Raw genomic sequence first — 19,831 nt, 5'->3', positions numbered from 1 at the left:
CTTCCATGCGCCAAATGAGATCTCACATCTGGCTAATCATAACAAGCACAACATGGAAAGTGGGTACTAACATCCATGTTTGGTCCTTAATACGACCTTATCTTGGTTGTAACCAAGGCGACATACATAGTGGATGATTTAAGCCTCTCTTGGCTCTAAATAAAAATAAACCACTAGTCTCATCCTTGCTCGCTCCTAAGCGCCAAGGGTGATTGCTCGTGTGAGTGAGCTAATCTTGCTTGCTGACATCATCATCTACTAATCATTATGACACAAACCATAATAGTGTCAACATCCCATCATCTCATAACAAATAAGTGATCGATTTTAAAAAACGCAACCATAGTCTGCGCAATTCTAGATTCCAAACATAAGCCTTATCAGTACCTCTTGCGATAAGCATATACAACGGAATCCTCCATGTGCGCCTCACATGAAGTGATTCAAGATCACTACCTCTTGCGCAATAACCTCTCTAAAGATATTTTGGTGACCAATTTGCGTTCATTCTGGATGCGCCAAACTAGCGCATTGAATCTTACAAGGAGCAAATTAATATACTATTAGTAAAGCATTCTATCCACAGTCTAATGAGCAAGGTCAATGTCTAAACAACTCAGTTGACCATTTACCAATGATAACACTTATCATGCCGAATACGCCCACATAGCGTACTTTAGGCTCCCACAACAAAGAAAAGATTGAGGAATATAGGCCATCTGTTTCTCCCAAAGACAATTCGAGGATACACTCAATAGCTAAGGCTCTGATTTTTCCCGATAGGTAAGTCAATGGGTTTGCAATTTTGCATCTAGAATCATTCTAGGATATTCCTTATGTAAGTCATCGAAGACAAACCGAGAATTTTCCCAAAACAATCCCTAAGGATCGTACATCCGAGCATATCAATTACATCACCCATGTCCATCATATCTAAAATAGAGGACTACCCACCCTAGGTGGCGACAACCTTATAAATTCTTGGCTCATAATGACTAAGTAAGGAAAAAGTTCTTTTTGGACCATTGATCATTGCCTCAGTGGTCTTCATCGATCATCGTTGGCCTATCATGACTTGACGAAATCTAAAAACCACTATTTGGATAACTGTTTTAGGCTGTAAAAGATTTATTGGAACTAGCAACCTTTTTGCGCTCCTAACTTTTCACCATAAAAACAGAAGGTAAATCCCTACAGATCTACTTATCCAATTCTCCAATGAGAAGTTGGGTTACAATGTCCACAAATCAATGTTCCAAACTTATGTCAATCATAGCCTAAGTCAAAATAACCTCACTCCTCAGGAGGAAGTCTTCTCATGGTCTACACTTTCCTCAATGGTGCGACTTTTCGGTATCTAGCGAGCCTTATGCCTTAACAATGACTATCCAAATTACGCATAACTTTAGAACAGTTTCGCGTCATAATGGAAAGTCAACCAAATTATAGAAATGGTTAATCCTCAAAGGCTTTGTCTTAAACTGCGCAACATTAATCCACTTTCTAAAAACAGGGGACTAGAGCCTTTGGCATTATCCTAAGGCTCTTTATCATCTTGCGGAGCAATCATGAATGTTTCGCTCTCAATCACCCAGTGATGACGTGAAAAAATTTCACAATTGCTAAGAATGTAGAGTATTCTTCTCTAACGGATTAATCTATTAGTAGGCACATAGCTCCCACTGTCCCTAGGATATTGGAAATTTCTTTCCATTCTCAACTAGGCTACATAAAGCGCTATGCTTAGAATTCTCTATCTTATAGAGTTCCAAAACTCTATTCACATCACCTTTACTAAGAAAACTTTATGTGACTTAGTTACACTACATAAAGCTGCTTACCTATATGCACATGACCCGGAGGGTTTACATGATCGCATACAATAATGCGCCACATGACCCTATGTGTTTACAAGACAGCATACAATAATGCGCTATAGAATCCTAGGTCTTAACTTCATAATCTTATGAGAAGTAAAATAAAGATACGCTGCTTAATGATTACAAATCGCCCATAGATGGCTTTCCGCTAACCCATTACTCAAATGGAGTGTAAAATCTGATATGGAGGGCACTTAGTTAGGGATATAGGCAACAAACTAGTGCAATTCCCAATTGGGAAACATTTTGCGCCATTATCCACATAACATTGACAATATTTAATTCATTATCTCTACTACACCATTGTGTTGTTGAGTACTAGGAATAATCAACTTTTTAAGCATCCATTTCTCTTCACAGAGCTTTCTAAAAAAAAAACTCAAATAGATACTCGCCACCTTGGTCAAAACTAAAAGCACAAAAGCTCTTATCTAATTGATCTCGACCTCATACTTGCAATGTCAAAAATCATCTCAAAACTTTTGACTTATGGGAGCTCAAATAGTCTTGACTCAAATGCGTATCGTAATCTATAAATGTGTCGAGATTGAGGCTTAGCTATCATACCCTTATACATACCTAGTCACAAATATCATAGTGGACTAAATATGCTAAAACAAATGACCTTCTATGACTTTCCTACTTATTTGTGCGCACCCATTGCGAACAAAGTTACACATTCACATGAGAGCATGATGTCATAAGCGAGTGCGCCCGAGAAGGCCTACTCAAACCATCGTGTCATCATCTCATTAATGTGATTAAGTATAATAAGCTACCGGTTCATGACCAATGTCATAAACTAATTCCAATCATCTTAATGTGTGAGTTCTCGAAGATAAGTTTTAAAGGTTTAGGCCCAACTAGGTAATGACTCGCGACTAATTCATATTTACTAGATCATAAAAGGATGTCATGGAGATATCAAGTCCGCCTAAGTTGCAAATTTAACTAGTAAGTGCTAATCCCCTGCACCTTCAAGTCAATTTTATTCTCCATACACTTTACTGCATCTAGTTGAAAGATGACGATACTCATTTTGCCATTTCTATTTGTCGCTTCATAGTTACTTGCAATTAATTCTACTATCCACAAAAAAATGAGAGAATAAGCTATCAATCTATGATAGCTCCTGAAGTAACTTAGGCGCGAATTAGGCTAAAGAGTCTAATTCAACACAATGCTCTCACGAGCCATGCATCAAATTCTTAGAGACATAACAACCTTGTCGGCCTTGACCTTTTTATTACTATGCTGCAACGTTTGTGCTTAGTGGTAAACGTTATTCAAAAACATTAGCCTAGCTAAGGAATCATACAAAGAAGCCCCTCCTCATGTCTCACACTCAAGTGTGGAAACAGTAAGCGTCCAAACTTAGACAAGTTGGTAATGCTAATAGATTTTACAACCACTAAGTGCTAATCTTTTCACTTAGTGTTAATAGATTTTGCAGCTTCTAAGCGCTAATCTTTTAACTTAATGTGATATTTTAACGCACACTATTATAGTGCATGAAATTTTGCTCCATCCACTCCCAATAATTGGGTAGAAAGCAAAAACACTGCTCATACTAGCTATTCGTCTTACACTTAATGACTAATTCATTTAAGCTTGCATTTCTTGGATGACGTGACTCTTGAATGTTACTTCATCCAATGATGCAACATCATTACAAGTCAAATTACAAAGTCAATCCGCGCAGCTCAATAGTCAAGATCATATACAGATCTATTGAGGGCTTATTAATTTCATAACTTCAAAACTCGCCAACCAAAACTATATAGCGTACCACTAACCATAGCGCCCATATTAGTTTTTATTGTGCCAAATAAGGCAACAAAACCACGGCGACTTTGAGTCATATTTCCTTACTTTGGCTCAATTAAGGTCCGACCTAAAGTCTCCAAGACTTTTGCTCATCTAAAGAATAGGATTACATTGTTCACATTTGAACAACTCTACTACGTCTAGGTCAACCAAATTAACTTCCACAAGCTAAGTCAATTTAGAGAGAAATTCGTATTGGGATCAATTTTGATTAGCATAATATAATTTTGCAGCAAAAATCTAAATTAAATAATGACAATATTACACAAGTCGCAAGATCGAAAATCCGCTATGCTCGTAATCATCTCTTGCGCCACAGGTGACAATTATCCAATATTTAATTTAATTTATGCGCAAAATATTTAATTTAGATTTATGCGCAAATTTAACTAGTAAGTGCTAATCCCCTGCACCTTCAAGTCAATTTTATTCTCCATACAACCACGCTTAAAACAAAGCTATAACGAATTACTTATGACCATTTAACGCGATTCAGAATTAAAAACAAAACAAACAGTGCCTTATGCATCAGCAGCCAAGCCAGCCAAGCCGGTGGAGGAAAACAGCGCGGCTCAGCGCGCGACTCAGAATGCAGCTCAGCGCACGACGCGCATGCGTGGCGCGGACAGCGCCGCTGATGAGCGCGTGATGGCGCGTAGAAGCGCGTCTGACGTGTGGCAGTGCGTGGAAGCGCGTGTAAACCGCTTATGGCGTTAGGTGGCGCATGCGTACCATGCGCTGCCTTCCAGGGTGTTTTCTGGTTCGATTTTGGTACTGTCAGACTCCATTTTTCAAAATAAAAACATTTATGATCTTAAAAATGGCGTTTAATGAACATAAAAATGAGGTATTTTTTTACACTCTCAATCTAATGAGAGTGGAAGTGCAGAAACCACGCACTTCATCTTCCTCATTCATTCATATTCATGTATCTAATTAGTATATATATTTATATAAAAATATACACATATTTTAATGCATAAAAAATAAGCACAAAAAAACCATATTGGCTTTGATACCAATGTAAAACATAAAGTATTATAATGCAGCGGGAAAAAAATTAGATCATACCTTTAGATGATAGAACCTCGTGTTTCCAGAATCAGAACTACGAACCCAGCAGTGGAGTGATACTACAAAATGAGTATCACCCACACAAGTCACAGTGCAAAATGGCTTGATCGTTGTTTAATGGGAGAGAGTCAGAGAGAGAGTCTGGAATTAAGGTTATGGGTAAAAACCACATAACGTATCTGATATATCAATATATTATCTAAAATATATAATCAGATATATAACCACCAATATCTATCTATCCATCTATCCATATCTATTGATATGATAGATATAGATATCCTGAATGGTTATCCAAATAAGTTTTGAATTAAAATTCAAACTTACATAGATAAGGCTTAAAAGGTTCAGGTTCAAAAGGTTCAAAGGGTCATGCCTCATGGGCGCCCAATTTCTAACAACATTATTGATGTTTCCCTTGTATTTTCCAGGGCTAATGAACTATGATAAATAATAGGGTAAATTTCAAATACCCCCCTGAGATTTGATGAAAATATGAATCACCCCCTATGGTTTTGAAAATTACATTTCACCCCTTGAGGTTTCTAATTTCATAACACATCGCCTATTTTATTAATAAACGATCAAGTCAATTAACAGTTTTAATGATATTAGAAATATATTTCAATTAATAATTTAAGTAATTATAGGAGAGAAATTATGGATTTCATTTTTTAGTTAATTCTGTTAAATAAAAAATTTTGACAAGAGAGTTTTTGTAATTTTTCAAATCACAGGGATCCATCTATACTTTAATCAAATCTCAGGAGGTGTATTTGTAATTTACCCTAAATAGTATTACGGGTGAAAAAAGATTTCTTCCCCTAGAATAAAAAAGCTTTGGCTGGAGGTAATTTCTCTAGAATCAAAAAGCTTTGATTAATAAGTTTACTTCTTTTAATGTTATTTTTGTAAACCCTTTTTAGAACTTGACTTGGTATGAATTGGACAATTATTTGCTATGTTTGATAATTATAATGGTGGTTTCTGAGTTTGGTTCTATATGTTCATTGTTCTCAATTCATCTCCAAGGATTTGTTGGAATCTAAACCTTTGAAAGGACTAAGGGTTGGTGTAATACGTGAAACCAAATTTTTGATTTGAAATTATAAATGAGTAAAGTGACACATAGAAATAGGAAAACATAGCAAATCAAAAATTTAAATTTCAAAGATTCCAATTAAAGATTCCAATTATAACCATTATAAATTTATAATTGGAAGATTCAAATCAAAATGGAATCTTTGATTAATTCCATTACAGATTTGAATGAAATCTTGGAAGATCCAATTAAAGATTCAAATTTATAATGGAATTATCTTTAATGTCGGTCAAAAAATGTAATTAAAAATAACCCTTAACAATCATACTCTCAAATATCACGCTTTGACAAAATAAAAAACTTTGATTATATAACATACATCACACTTAAAATCCGTTCTATCTATGATTTTGTGTAGTGTTTTGATGCAATGTTATTACAGATTTGATTGAGTGGTATTGATTTCTGTGAGCATTATCTGAATTGGCAAGGAACAATCAATGTTTGAGTGATTGACAATCTGTTTTGAAATTGCAAAATTTTAAGTTACAACTCACAAGCTTAAAATAATGACAATAATGACAATTTTTTCCTACTGCTAAATTTTTTCTTTGGTTTTAACTTATATGCTACCATTACTTAATAGAAAAATACATGGACCACATTTTCCTATTGCATTTCCCCCTATTAAGATTGGTATTACAACTTGGGGTTAAAAACAACTTACATAGACACATCAACCTTCATGGGGCTGTTGGCAATAGTTTTTAAATAACTCTATTTTCCCCTATTTTCATGGGACTGTTGGCAATATATACCTTTTTTTACGTTGAATAGGGTACGATTAGAGTCCCGAGTTCCGTAGAGATGAAGACATGGCATCTCATGCTCTGACTAGAGTTCACAGCCTTCATGATCATCTCGATGGAACAATCTCTACTCCTCGCAATGAACTCTTGTTGCTTCTCTCAAAGTATGTTTGATTTGATCTGTTTAGATAATGTGATCGAAACAGAGACTACTAAAAAATATGTGTTTTGTTTTGTTTTGTTTTTTTTGGTGTTTTTCTGTAGGATTGAAAGACATGGTAAAGGAATTCTGAAACCTCATCAGATTGAGGCAGGGTTCGAAGCACTCCCCAAACATGCCCAACACAAACTGCATGATGAGACCTTTTGGAGAGGTTCTGAAATCTGCCCACGTAGTTCAAATGATTTTTACATGCTTTTCTTTCTTTGAGATAGTTATTAAATAATGTTGTTGAGTTGCCAAACAAAATAGAAAAATGTTAGAAACTCTAAAAGTTTTACTAAATTTTTTACCAAATGTCTCACACGGATGTGGAACCTATATAGGATCCACATGGTGTGGGTCCTATATCCATGTGAGATATTTAGTAAAAAATTTGATAAAACTTTTGGGGTCGCTAGCATTACGTAACAAAATATAGAGTACATCTAATATCGTGAGTGGCTGTTATGATAGGTTTGTGCTTTAAGTTGTTGTCAATTAGTGACAAGTACAAGTGCTATGTGTCTTTCGAAACATGTACACAGGGGATTGGCTATAAGAAATAGTTGTTGTCATATCAAAAACCAAAGAATGGAGGTTGAGTATATAGTGAAACACCTTTCTATTTGTTTCTATGAGATTGGATTTAAGAATATGGTTTACTTTTATAAGTAATAAAGGTAATATAATTATGAATTGTTTTGTGATGTATGTAATAATAGTTCTAAATTAGTGTCATGGATAGCTTAACAGAAGACTGGATTTATTGACTTATTAAGGATAACTGTTTATCCCTTGGGGGTGTCAATTGTAGGAAGTGAATCACACTGCAGTGTCGTTTGGAAAGAGGCTTTTTAGTAATTTTTTAGTATATTGACCTTTTCATGATGTGAAAAAAGTTGCCCTTGGAAATGATTTTGTCTCCATTGTATTTGGTTTCTGTTAGTGTCCAGCCCACCCACCTTGGAGACAAATGGAGAACCCACTTGGAGAGAAGTGGGGGTGGTAAGTGGGGGTGGCACCTCCCCGTTACCAATGGTTTGATTCACTCCTCTCCTCTTCCTCAATTGTGTATAAATTGAGGTGAGGAGGAGGGGTTGTTAACACAGAAGATTGAGAGTAAGCAACAAGTGTGAGTGAGAGTGCTATAGAGAGAGTTGTGAGGTGTGAGTTGTAATCTCTCTTCGGAAAATTCTATAGTGATAGCTCTCCGTAGACGTAGACAATTGTTGAACTACGTAAATATTCTTGTTATTGTATGTGATTGATTTTTGGTGTCTCACAGTCCTAACAAGTGGTACCAGAGTCGAGTCGGTTGCGTTTCGGAAAAACAGAGTGTGTGTTTCGAAACTGCCCAAAAATTAAGTTGCTCGAAATCTGGTTTTGAGCATACCAAGAGCAAGGTCTTGTTGAGAGGAGTCTAGAAGTGCAAAGTAGAGCCCTAGAAAGTGCCTCATGCTTCCTCACGCGCCCTCTGAAAGAAACGCGTGAAGCCCACTCTCCTTCACGCGTTTTACGTGCCATTCTCACAGACGGCGCGTCATCTTACGCGCAAGCAAGCGCCTTCACATGACGCTGAAGGAAGAAGACGAGTGGGAAGGTCAATGTGCATGGTCTGGCATCACGCTGATGTCATTGCGCCGAGCTGAGCCGTTGACGAGCCAATTGACCAAAGTCGCGCCGCTGAGTCAAGCCGCGCCGTTGGTCAAAGCTGTGCCAAAGCCGCACCGCTGACTGAGCCGTTGACCACGTTGACTGAGCCGTTGACGAGTCACTGACTAAGCCGAACCGGAGAAATTACCTGGTGCTTCTCAGCTGCACCAGATTCTGCAGGTCTGAACCGTCCAACCTGTTTTGGCTAAATCTAAGCCATTTGAGGTCCGATTTGAATGATCCAATAGTGCTTTCCAAATTTGGAATATTTCGGACACATCCATACGATCAGATTTTGCAAATCAGATTTCCAAAATTTGCAGTCTTTATTTTGGCAATCCGAAGTGCTTTTCCGGCTAATTCAACTAGTCCGGACTTAACAGCGAAGCTTGTTTTTCAGACAGAGATCATTTTTTGTATAGAAAAGTGTTGATGGAGGAATCAACGTTGACTTTGGGATCCATGATAAAGTTGACACTTTCCAATTATGCAATTTGGAAGTTGCGGATTGAAGACATCCTGTATTACAAGGACCTGTTTGACCTTATTTTTGTAAAAGGGATTAAACTAGAAGAAGTGAAGGATGATGACTAGACAAAGATGAACCGCAAGACTATCGGTTGTATCAGACAATGGATAGACCACAGTGTGTTCCATCATGTTGCTCAGGAGACAGATGCCTATGCTCTTTGGACACTGTTAGACAACATGTACCAATCAAAGGCTGCCCGAAACAAAGCCTTGGTGATGAGAAGGCTTGGAAATTTGAAGTTGAAGACTGGTGTGTCTGTCGCTGAGCACAACAGTGAATTCAAGAATTTGATAAATCAACTTGCAACAGTCAAGATGCTCTTGGATGATGAAATGCAAGCCGTTCTACTGCTCAGTTCTTCATCGGATAGCTGGGAGACGTTGTGGTTTCTCTTTGCAACTCTGCACCAGAAGGGAAGTTGACCATAAGCATGGTCACAGACGCCATGTACAATGAAGAGACAAGGTGGAAAGACATGGGCGGAGATCAATCCTATGCCTTTGTCACAGAAAATAAAGGTAAAGGCAGAGACAGAGAAATAAGCAAAAGCAGAGGACGCAGTAGAAGAAGATTTCAAGACAGAAGGAAATCCAAAGAAGGTACGAGCCGACTGAAGTTCATGTGTTACCATTGTGGCCAGGAGGGTCACATAAAGAAATATTGCTATGCCTTGTAGGGAGAACAAAAACAAGGCAATAGACAGCCAAAGACTAAAGATGGGAACACTGCAGTTACTGTCTCAGAGGATATTGCATTATTCTCTGTTGGGGAAGAAGAATGTCTCCATCTATCAGACAGCGACACCGAGTGGGTGGTAGATACAGCAGCTTCTTACCGCGTCACACCTCGGAAGGAGTTCTTCAATACATACCAAGCTAGAGATTTTGGTACAGTGAAGATGGACAACTCCAGTTTTTCAAAGATTGTGGGAATCGGTGATGTTCGCATCCAAACCAAAGTTTGGTGCATGATGGTGTTGAAAGATGTCAGGCATGTTCCCGATTTACGCCTAAATCTTATCTCAGGAATAGCCTTAGATTGACAAGGCTATGAGAACTACTTCGGCAAAGGCATGCGGAAGTTGAAAAAGGGATCTCTGATGATAGCCAGAGGACAGGAAAGTGGCACGTTGTACAAGACTCATGTGGAGGTGCATTCAAATAGCCTCAATGCAGCATAAGATGAGGCATCACCAAATTTGTGGCACAAAAGGCTAGGTCACATGAGTGAGAAGGGGTTGCAGATTCTGGCAAAGAAGTCACTTACTCCCTATGCCAAAGATGCGAAATTGAACCCTTGTGACAACAGCTTGTTTGGGAAGCAACATAGAGTCGCTTTCCACTTATCATCCAAAAGACAATTAGAGTTGTTGAGCAAAGTACACTTTGATGTATGCGGTCTCATAGAAGTGGAATCTTTGGGTGGCAGAAAGTACTTTCTGACATTTATTGATGATGCATCACGAAAGGTATGGGTTTATATCCTAAAGACCAAAGCTGAGGTGTTCCAACATTTTCAGACATTCCATGTTATGGTAGAAAGGGAGACTGGAATGAAGCTGAAGTGTCTCCGAACAGACAATGGAGGCGAGTACACGTCAAAGGTGTTTGAAGCCTATTGTACTACTCACGGCATCCGACATGAAAAGAATGTTCCTGGAACTCCACAATGCAATGGTGTAGCCGAAAGAATGAACCGGGCCATTGTGGAGAAGGTCAGATATATGCTCAAAATGGCAAAGCCGCCAAAGCCATTTTGGGAAGAAGCTGTTCGTGTTGCCTGCTATATCTGATTAACAAATCGCCATCCGTTCCACTGAATTTTGAAATTCCAGAGAAAGTATGGTCTGGAAGGGAGATTTCTTACTTTCACTTGAGAGTGTTTGGGTGCAAAGCATTTGCACATGCATTCAAGGAGCACAGACAGAAGCTGGATGAGAAAGCTACTCCATGCATCTTTATTGGCCATGGAGATGAAGAATTTGGATATAGATTATGGGATCCAAAAAACAAGAAGGTCATTCGAAGCCGAGATGTGGCATTTCAAGAAGGCCAGACCTTAGAAGACTTTGGGCAACCAGCCAAACCCAAAGTTAATGATGTTTAAAAAATTATTCCCAATCTTGCACCATCACAGCATGCCACTCATGAAGAAGAGCCACCACAGCATGCAGCCAATGATGTAGAGTTGCAAGATGAATTGCCAGAAGAAGAAGATCTAGAAGAAGAGGGTGTGGAGCAAGGGGAGCCATAACCCCCTCCGCCAGAGACTGTTGGTCCACAGTTGCGAAGATCAACAAGAGAGCCTAAGCCGTTGTCAAAATACTCTACTTCTGATTATATTTTTCTTACTGATGAGAGGGAGCCAAAAAGTTTTCAAGAAGCTCAGAATCATAAGGAGAAGAGTAGCTGGCATCAAGCTATGCAAGAAGAGATGCAGTCCTTACAGAAGAATCAAACTTATGATTTGGTAAAACTTTCCCAGGGTAGAAAACCATTGCAGAACAAATGGGTGTTCAAGTTGAAGAAAAATGGCTGTAGAAAGCTAGTCAAATATAAGGCTCAATTTGTTGTCAAAGGTTCGCGCAGAAGAAATGTATTGATTTTGATGAAATATTCTCGCCAGTTATGAAAATGACATCCATTCGAGTAGTTTTGGGACTAGTGGCCAGTTTGAATTTGGAACTTGAACAGATGGATGTGAAGACGACATTTCTCCATGGTGATCTGAAGGAAGAAATTTACATGGAGCAGCCAGAGGGTTTTGAAGTAAAAGGGAAAGAAAACTTGGTCTGCAGATTGAAGAAGAGTCTTTATGGTCTCAAACAAGCGCCGAGACAGTGGTACGAGAAGCTTAACTCATTCATGGTGGGTCATGAGTACAAGAGAACTGCTGCAGACCAGTGTGTCTATGTCGGGAAATTTCCTGATGGAAACTTCGTCATACTCTTGCTCTATGTTGATGACATACTGATTGTTGAACAAGATGCCACAACAATCATATCACTGAAGAAGGAGTTATCACAGTCCTTTGACATGAAGGACTTAGGCCCTGCATAGCAAATGTTGGGCATGCAAATTGTGTGTGATAGAAAAGCCAAGAAATTATGGCTGTCACAAGAGAAGTACATTGAACGGGTGATTCCGAAGTTCAACATGAAAGATTCCAAGCTAGTAAATACTCCGCTGGCTAATCATTTCAAGCTGAGTAAGAGTTCTTGTCCCTCCTCTACTAAACAAAGAGAAGAAATGGAGGATGTTCCCTACTCATCCGCTGTAGGGAGTTTGATGTATGCAATAGTGTCTACTCGACCAGATATTGCTCATACTGTTGGAGTAGTAAGCAGATTCCTTTCCAACCCAGGAAAAAAGCATTGGGAAGCAGTCAAGTGGATTCTGAGGTACCTCAAGGGTACGGCAAAAATGTGTTTGTGCTTTATAGATGCTAAACCAGTCTTGGAAGGCTATACGGATTCCGATATAGCCGGAGATCTTGATGGTAGAAAATCAACGTCAGGATTTCTGTTCACTTTCGCATGGGGGAGCTATATCTTGGCAGTCCAAGTTGCAGAAGTGTGTTGCTTTATCTACAACCGAGGCAGAATTTATTGCCACAGCGGAAGCTGGGAAAGAAATGTTGTGGTTGGAACGTTTTCTCCGGGAGTTGGGATTAAAGCAAGAGACGTTCACGGTACATTGTGATAGACAGAATGCCATTGACCTGAGCAAGAATTCGATGTACTATTCTCGCACAAAGCACATTGATATTCGGTATCATTCGATATGCAAAGTGATGGAAAAGCAGTTATTGGAACTGATCAAGATCCATACAGATAAGAATCCAGTTGACATACTTACAAAGGTGGTCTTGAGAAACAAACTCGAAATCTGCAGAGACATTGTCGGGATGAACTTCAAATATGAAGTTAGTTCTCCATATGGGCGTGAAGGGGAAGAGATGTTAGTGTCCAGCCCATCCACCTTGGAGACAAATGGAGAACCCACTGTCCATTCCACTGTCTAAATGGATAACCCACTTGGAGAGAAGTGGGGGTGGTAAGTGGGGGTGGCACCTCCCCATTACGAATGGTTTGATTCACTCCTCTCCTCTTCCTCAATTGTGTATAAATTGAGATGAGGAGGAGGGGTTGTTAACACAGAAGATTGTGAGTGAGCAACAAGTGTGAGTTAAGAGTGCTATAGAGAGAGTTGTGAGGTATGAGTTGTAATCTCCCTGCGGGAAATTCTATAGTGATAGCTCTCCGTGGACATAGGCAATTGCCGAACCACGTAAATATTCTTGTGTTATTGTATGTGATTGATTTCTGGTGTCTTACAGTCCCAACAGTTTCATGTTCCCTTAATGGAGCTTGACATCCAGATGTGAAGTACTGTCAGTTCATTTTAACCTTCTATAATCAATAAGTAAATTTAAATCTTACCATTGTTCTAAGGAAAATATCATTTCAATGAAATTTGAGAAAAGTATTTGCATATTAGTAGAAAATTTTACAATATTAAAAGATAAATTTATAGGAGGATTCCCTCCAGTCTAAAATCTAGAATGGAGAGGACTGATTGGGCCCATGGGGCCCACTATGGGTGTTTTGATAATCTAAATCGTTTATTTTGTTGGGCGCATCGTGTATTTCATTCATAAAAAAAATTAAGGTGATCTGGTAACTACAATTTGTTCAATTTATTGTTTTTGTTATAAAAAATATGTATGGTTCATTTTTTAAAAACACAATTGTTGTCTATTTTTTTAGTAAAAAACACAGTAAATTGAACAAGTTACGATTATTGGATTGACCTAATTTTTTTTTATGAATGAAATACAGGAAGCGCCTAACAAAATGAACGATTTGAATTATCGAAATAAGGTCTGTGGTGAACCCCACAGACGCAGACTGCCCCTTCTAGTCCAGATTTTGGACTGGAGGTCTTCCAAATTTATAATTTTTTTTTTTTTTTATCAAATTGAGATTATTTTGCTAAAGTTAACATTGAAATACTATTTTCCTTTTTTCTTAAGTGATTTAGAATTTGAATTAAAAATAGGGAAATTCTATCATACACACCCTTCAAAGGGGTGCACAGTATACTTTCCTAGTTATTATTATTTTTTCTTTAGTTATGACATTATTTTAGTTATAACTCCTGAATTCTTTAGTCATGCCTCATGTTGTGTTTGGTTATGACAATTTTTATTATCTTTTATAGTTATAACTTAAAAAGCATGAAATTATATTATTTTCTTAAAAATATATTGTTAAATGTGCATAGCATAGTGTTTTCCTTAAAAATATGTTGCTATAGTTATTTCACAACTACTAATCTTGAAAGGAATATTTCCATTCCATTCAAGTAATGGAGAGAATTCAAATCTTTTGAGTACTTCCAACAACATAAGACTAGATTTACGTCAAGAAGTTAATGATAGCTGAAAATATCAAGTTGGCAAAAATGAAATATAAAAATCCAACTAATGAACTGAAGAAGGCATGTTATGAATCAAAGAATATTGTTGCAAGAAATCTTTATGAAAAATCTAGAAATCCCCGAGATGTTGATTTGTGATTATGTATCAATTTTAAGCAGTATATAATAATCCCAATCAAATAATCAAGACAAATCGACACAACGATTTTACGTGGAAAAACCACAATTGGACACCTCCAATTGTGATAAAAAAACCACGGGCAACAGTCACAAAACAATCCACTAAGAAGATATAAAGGAATTACACAGGTATACTCTCAATTACCTAACGAATTCACGCCCGAATTGAACCAACCTCTATGTGTCTCTTCCAACCCCGTCTTCACCTCAGAATTGTCTTGACTATGAGCCACTCCGGAATCCACCAAAGCTTTAGGCTCGAATTCTTCAGAATCCACCGAAGAACAACTCTCTCTTTTGTGTAGAACAAATAATCCTTTGATGTATACCCTTTAAACCATGAGTTGAATACTCAATCGAAATATCAAAGAAAACTAGCAAAATATCCCCAGATATAAACCTTAGAACCCAAAAAGAAGATCTGGAGGAGTAATCCTAGATTTGGAGCAAGTTGCGAATTTATAAAATCTGAAATCGCGAGGTTCGCTCTAGCGTGGGAATGGACGCTCGAGCGGGGACACTATATGAAGTGTTCCGCACTAGGGTGTACGCTCGAGCGGGGAAATGGACGCTTGAGCGGGGACACTACATGACGTGTTCTAAACCAGGATGTACGCTTGAGCAGGGATTTCGACGCTCGAGTGTGAAAACACGGATCACAGTATTTTTGCAGGCTCACCAAACTTCTGGAACTCAGCATTCTCCGCTCGAGCGGGGAAACGAATGCTCGAGCGGACAAGCAATTTTGAATGCATTTTGCTTCGGCCGCTCGACCCCCGTCATAATCAGCGAAGTGGCAATCTTGAAAGCATTAACATCACAAACTTCTCTGCAAGGTACAATTCGGGTTGGATTCGCATCTAAAAACTCATAGCCTCACTGAAATAAAAATGCGAAAACAAATACAACTGAAAGGAGTTTTGTCAAAAGGGATTGTCAAGAATAAAAACCTAACACCTTAAAACAAGGAAATGAAGTAAACAAGAGCATAAACCTACCTCAAAACTGTTTCAATCCTTGGTATGAAGTGGTCTTGTTTCTTTCAGTTTAGCATCCAAGTATCTCGTTTGATCACTAAACTTCCGGAAGTTCGGAAATTTTATGGAGTGCAGTTGAATAAGGTTTGTCAAAGGGTGGTTGGATGGTGAAATGATGGAGAGAGTATGGCTTGGCTTGCTTCTTAGTGCTCTCAAGATTCTTTGTTGTTGTATATTATTTTGTAATGCGAGGTGTATAACATTACATGTGATGCACTATTTATAGGCTTAGATGACCTGGAGGCCAAGCTAGGGCACACATCTATTGGACAGATACATTGGAAACATTGTATATTTGGAATACTGAATAATTATTCAATGCACAAGAATTTTGATATTTTTTAGGTACATTGGAAAACAGTAGATCATTTCGACTTCATAAGAATGGAGACTTATTTTTTTATTTCACAGTCATATTACAAAATTAACGGTGTAAGACTATCACATCATTATGAGTTTTAAAGTTTTCCGTATCATTTTTGAATTGAAAATAGAAATTTATTTATATTCACATTTAATGGTTATAAATTGAAAATTTCACCAAAAAGAAGTCAAAGCCACAGAGGAAACTATTCAGTCACCAACTGTCATGTAGAGTCACCGCCTCTTTGATGGAAATTTATATTATAATATATATAGATAAAAAAAATTGTTGTTAGTCTTTAGAGTTCGAAGGCTCAATGCATTGTTACATTTTTTTTTTTTGAATTTAAAAAAAAATGCAACTATTGGTGTTTGGACATTTTATCAATACAATAATAATAATAAAAATTTGTAAAATATTCATTTCTAACTTTCGATAGTAAGAGAAATCTAATATATTTTTTTTATTAGTTAAGGTTTGTTGATGAAATTTTTCTGTGATCATACCATAAAAAATTTCTCTATGAAAATTGAATTTTTTTTGTGTCGGGGCAAAATTTCACTGTGTCAAATTTTATCTGTGAAAATATTGAGGGATTCCAACTACGATGAAAATATTGTATGTTTTTTATCTTATAAAATTTTAATATTGGGGGCCTTAAAAAAAATTCTCATAATAATATTGGAAAACCTTGAGTGTGCAAGGTATAGGGTATACCATTTATTTATATATTTTTGTGACTTAAGTTACACACTTTTGTGAGAACTTACAATAAGTTTTATGAGTTAACTTACGTGAATTTGTGTTTAAATTATGCAATTTTATGAGGTGACTTACGTATTTGTGAGAATTTATGTGAAATTGCGATTTTTTAAATTTTTATGGGTTAACTCATGTTAATTTGTATTTAAGTTACACAATTTTGTGATGTGACTTACATATGTTTGTGAGAACTTACGTCAAGTTGTGATTTCTCAAATTTTTATGAGTTAACTTACGTGAATTTGTGTTTAAGTTATGTGATTTTCTAAGATAATTTATGTATATTTGTGAGAACTTATGCCAAGTTGTGATTTCTCAAATTTTTATGGGTCAACTTATGTGAATTTGTGTTTAACTTCTGCGATTTTGTGTTAAAATTTATACATTTTAATAATTAAAATATTATATTTTTTCGGGTAAATTATGCAAATAGTTCTTGTAGTTTACACGATGTGTCAATTTGATCCCTGTAGTTTCAATTTGCTCGATTTTACCACTTATTTAACGAATTGTGTCATTTTAGTCCAATAAATAACGGTTGTTAAGTTAATTTAACGGAAGGTCAAACAATGTGTCAATTTGGTCCCTGTTATAATTTTCTCAATTTTGATAGGGACCAAATTGACACATTGTGGAAAATACAAGGGCCAAATTGACACATTGTTTGACTTTCCGTTAAATTAACTTAACAACCATTATTTATTGGAACAAAATGATGCAATTCGTTAAATTAAAGGGCAAAATCGAGCAAATTGCAACTACAGCGACCAAATTGACACATCGTGTAAACTACAAGGACTATTTGCATAATTTATCCTATTTTTTCATGATTCTATAAATTTTTTTCTAGCCCCACTACATTGATGTTATTTCCCTAACTTTTAATGATTTTTTTTTTAACTTTTGACTAAAATTAAAATTCCCAAACACCCCCAAGTGTGGTATTATTCTTGTAGTGTAGGTGTTTTTAGTGTTTTGTTTTCTTGTCTTTGGTTTGGTTGGTATTCCCCTGATTGGTTTGGGACATGCTAATTTATTTATTTTTAAATAGAAAAACTTCAAAAAGATTTTATTTTTATGTAATATTTAAATGAAGTTTTTAATTTAAAGTCTCTAATAGTAAGATTTATAAGATAAAAATGATATGTAACATTTTCATAGTGATTAAGGTCCCTCAATATTTTTACAGAGAAATTTCAACGTAGAGAAATTTCAGCTCTTCAAAAAGAAATTTCTTTGTAATGAGCTGAAATTTTTGTTTGACGAACTGAATTTCTCTAATAATATTATTGAGAGACCTTAATTAATACGAAAAACATATTAGATTTGTTCTACTATCAAATATTTCGCTACAAGAAATTTCACTTTTGGCGACTAAATCTTTAGTTGCCAAAAGTACGATTTTAGTCGCCAAAAATTTTGTCTAACTAAATATTTTGGTCGCCGAATTGGTCGCGGGAAGATTGTCGGGGAAGATTGAGAGGGATGTTTCACAAATTTTTCTTATTTAAATTAGGTGTATTTTAAAAAATTATTTAAACTATTAAAAAAATACAAATTAAATATTTAAAATGAAACAAATTTTTATTTTTATTTTTTTAGTTAGCCCATTGGTGCTTTCTCCCAATTCCCCACGAATTGAGTGATTAACATGTGATCACTGGTGTAGATGTGCCCCGAGGACTCCCGAGGCTCCGCACTTGCGAAGGCGCGAAATCTCGTTTGTTCTCTAGCACTTGCGAAGGCGCGAAATCTCGTTTGTTCTCTAGCATACTACAGTTCGGACTCAAATGTCACAGTTTTGAATCTAATCTCGCAAAGTGCAATGCAAGACCGATAAATCACCAAAGAGTCCAAATCCGACAAACCGTTTTGGAAAACTGATTTTTGTAAAGAAGTGCCAAACATGGACTGCTTTGTCAGATATAGAGTTGCCACCTAAATATTTATTTTGGTGGAATTTAGGAAACCCTGACTTGTGCCTAAGGCCACGTGTCTGTCATCACCAAAGTTGTCTCGGCTCAGGAACTTGGTTACGAGAGGGGAAGGTCATGCAATGAGCACCCCTGCTCGCCCGATCAGAGATCGGCCTGTACTAAGCATGATATCTTATTTTTGAAAACACATTCGTTCTTATTTCAGTTATTAGCTAGAATTACTATGTGATGCGCACAACACACAAGTATAGACTAGATCGCCTAATTTGGAACAACGACCCCAATCCGCCCCTAGTAGAATGGTGCCGTGATGACCAGTAATCCGAGATTACCAAAGGCCAACTTACAAAGATTCACACACAATCAGAGTATACATATGGGGCCTACATGTGCAGAAGCAATAATTTTAAATCTAAGTAATCCATAAGAGCTGTGCATAGATTAAATGAAATGACATACAACTTATCAAGGTCTTACAACTTGAATACAGATAAAATAAGTACATAATACATCTTGATCAAAAGGCTTCTCAAGCCGACATAAACAAAAGAAGTAAACTACAAGTCAAGAAGCATGATCTTCAAGATGCTACAAAAATGCGAATCCAAAACAAGTTGCAAATAATCATCTAGGCGTCGCCGCCTTCTTACTCATCACCTACATATATATATATATAAGGAGAGGGTGAGCTTGGATACTCAGTGAATGATATTAGAAATAAAGGTTTGCATGATTGATAATCAAGATCTTTATCAAAACAATACATATCATAACTTGTACAAAATCAAGGGATGAACCAAGTTCATCGATCAAATCTTTCAAAGTTTCAAGGGATGCTTACTAGCATCAATATAATACAAGGGATGACATTCCGGACAAACAAACCCACGCGAAAAACCGTCAGTGGCAAAACAAGGGTGCAGTCGCATTATAGTCCCCTGACACTAAGGACTTTCAAAACAAAGGTGCAGTTGCATTATAGTCCCCTGGCACTAAGGACTTTCAAAACAAGGATGCAGTTGCATTATAGTCCCCTGACACTATGGACTTTCCCAGAATGTCATCTAAACAAATATAATACGTGATACAAA

The sequence above is a fragment of the Camellia sinensis genome, chromosome 10 (assembly GCF_055761805.1).
Source record: "Camellia sinensis isolate YWXY chromosome 10, ASM5576180v1, whole genome shotgun sequence".
In the NCBI taxonomy this organism is placed as follows: domain Eukaryota; kingdom Viridiplantae; phylum Streptophyta; class Magnoliopsida; order Ericales; family Theaceae; genus Camellia; species Camellia sinensis.
Note: the sequence above shows the minus strand (reverse complement) of the source record.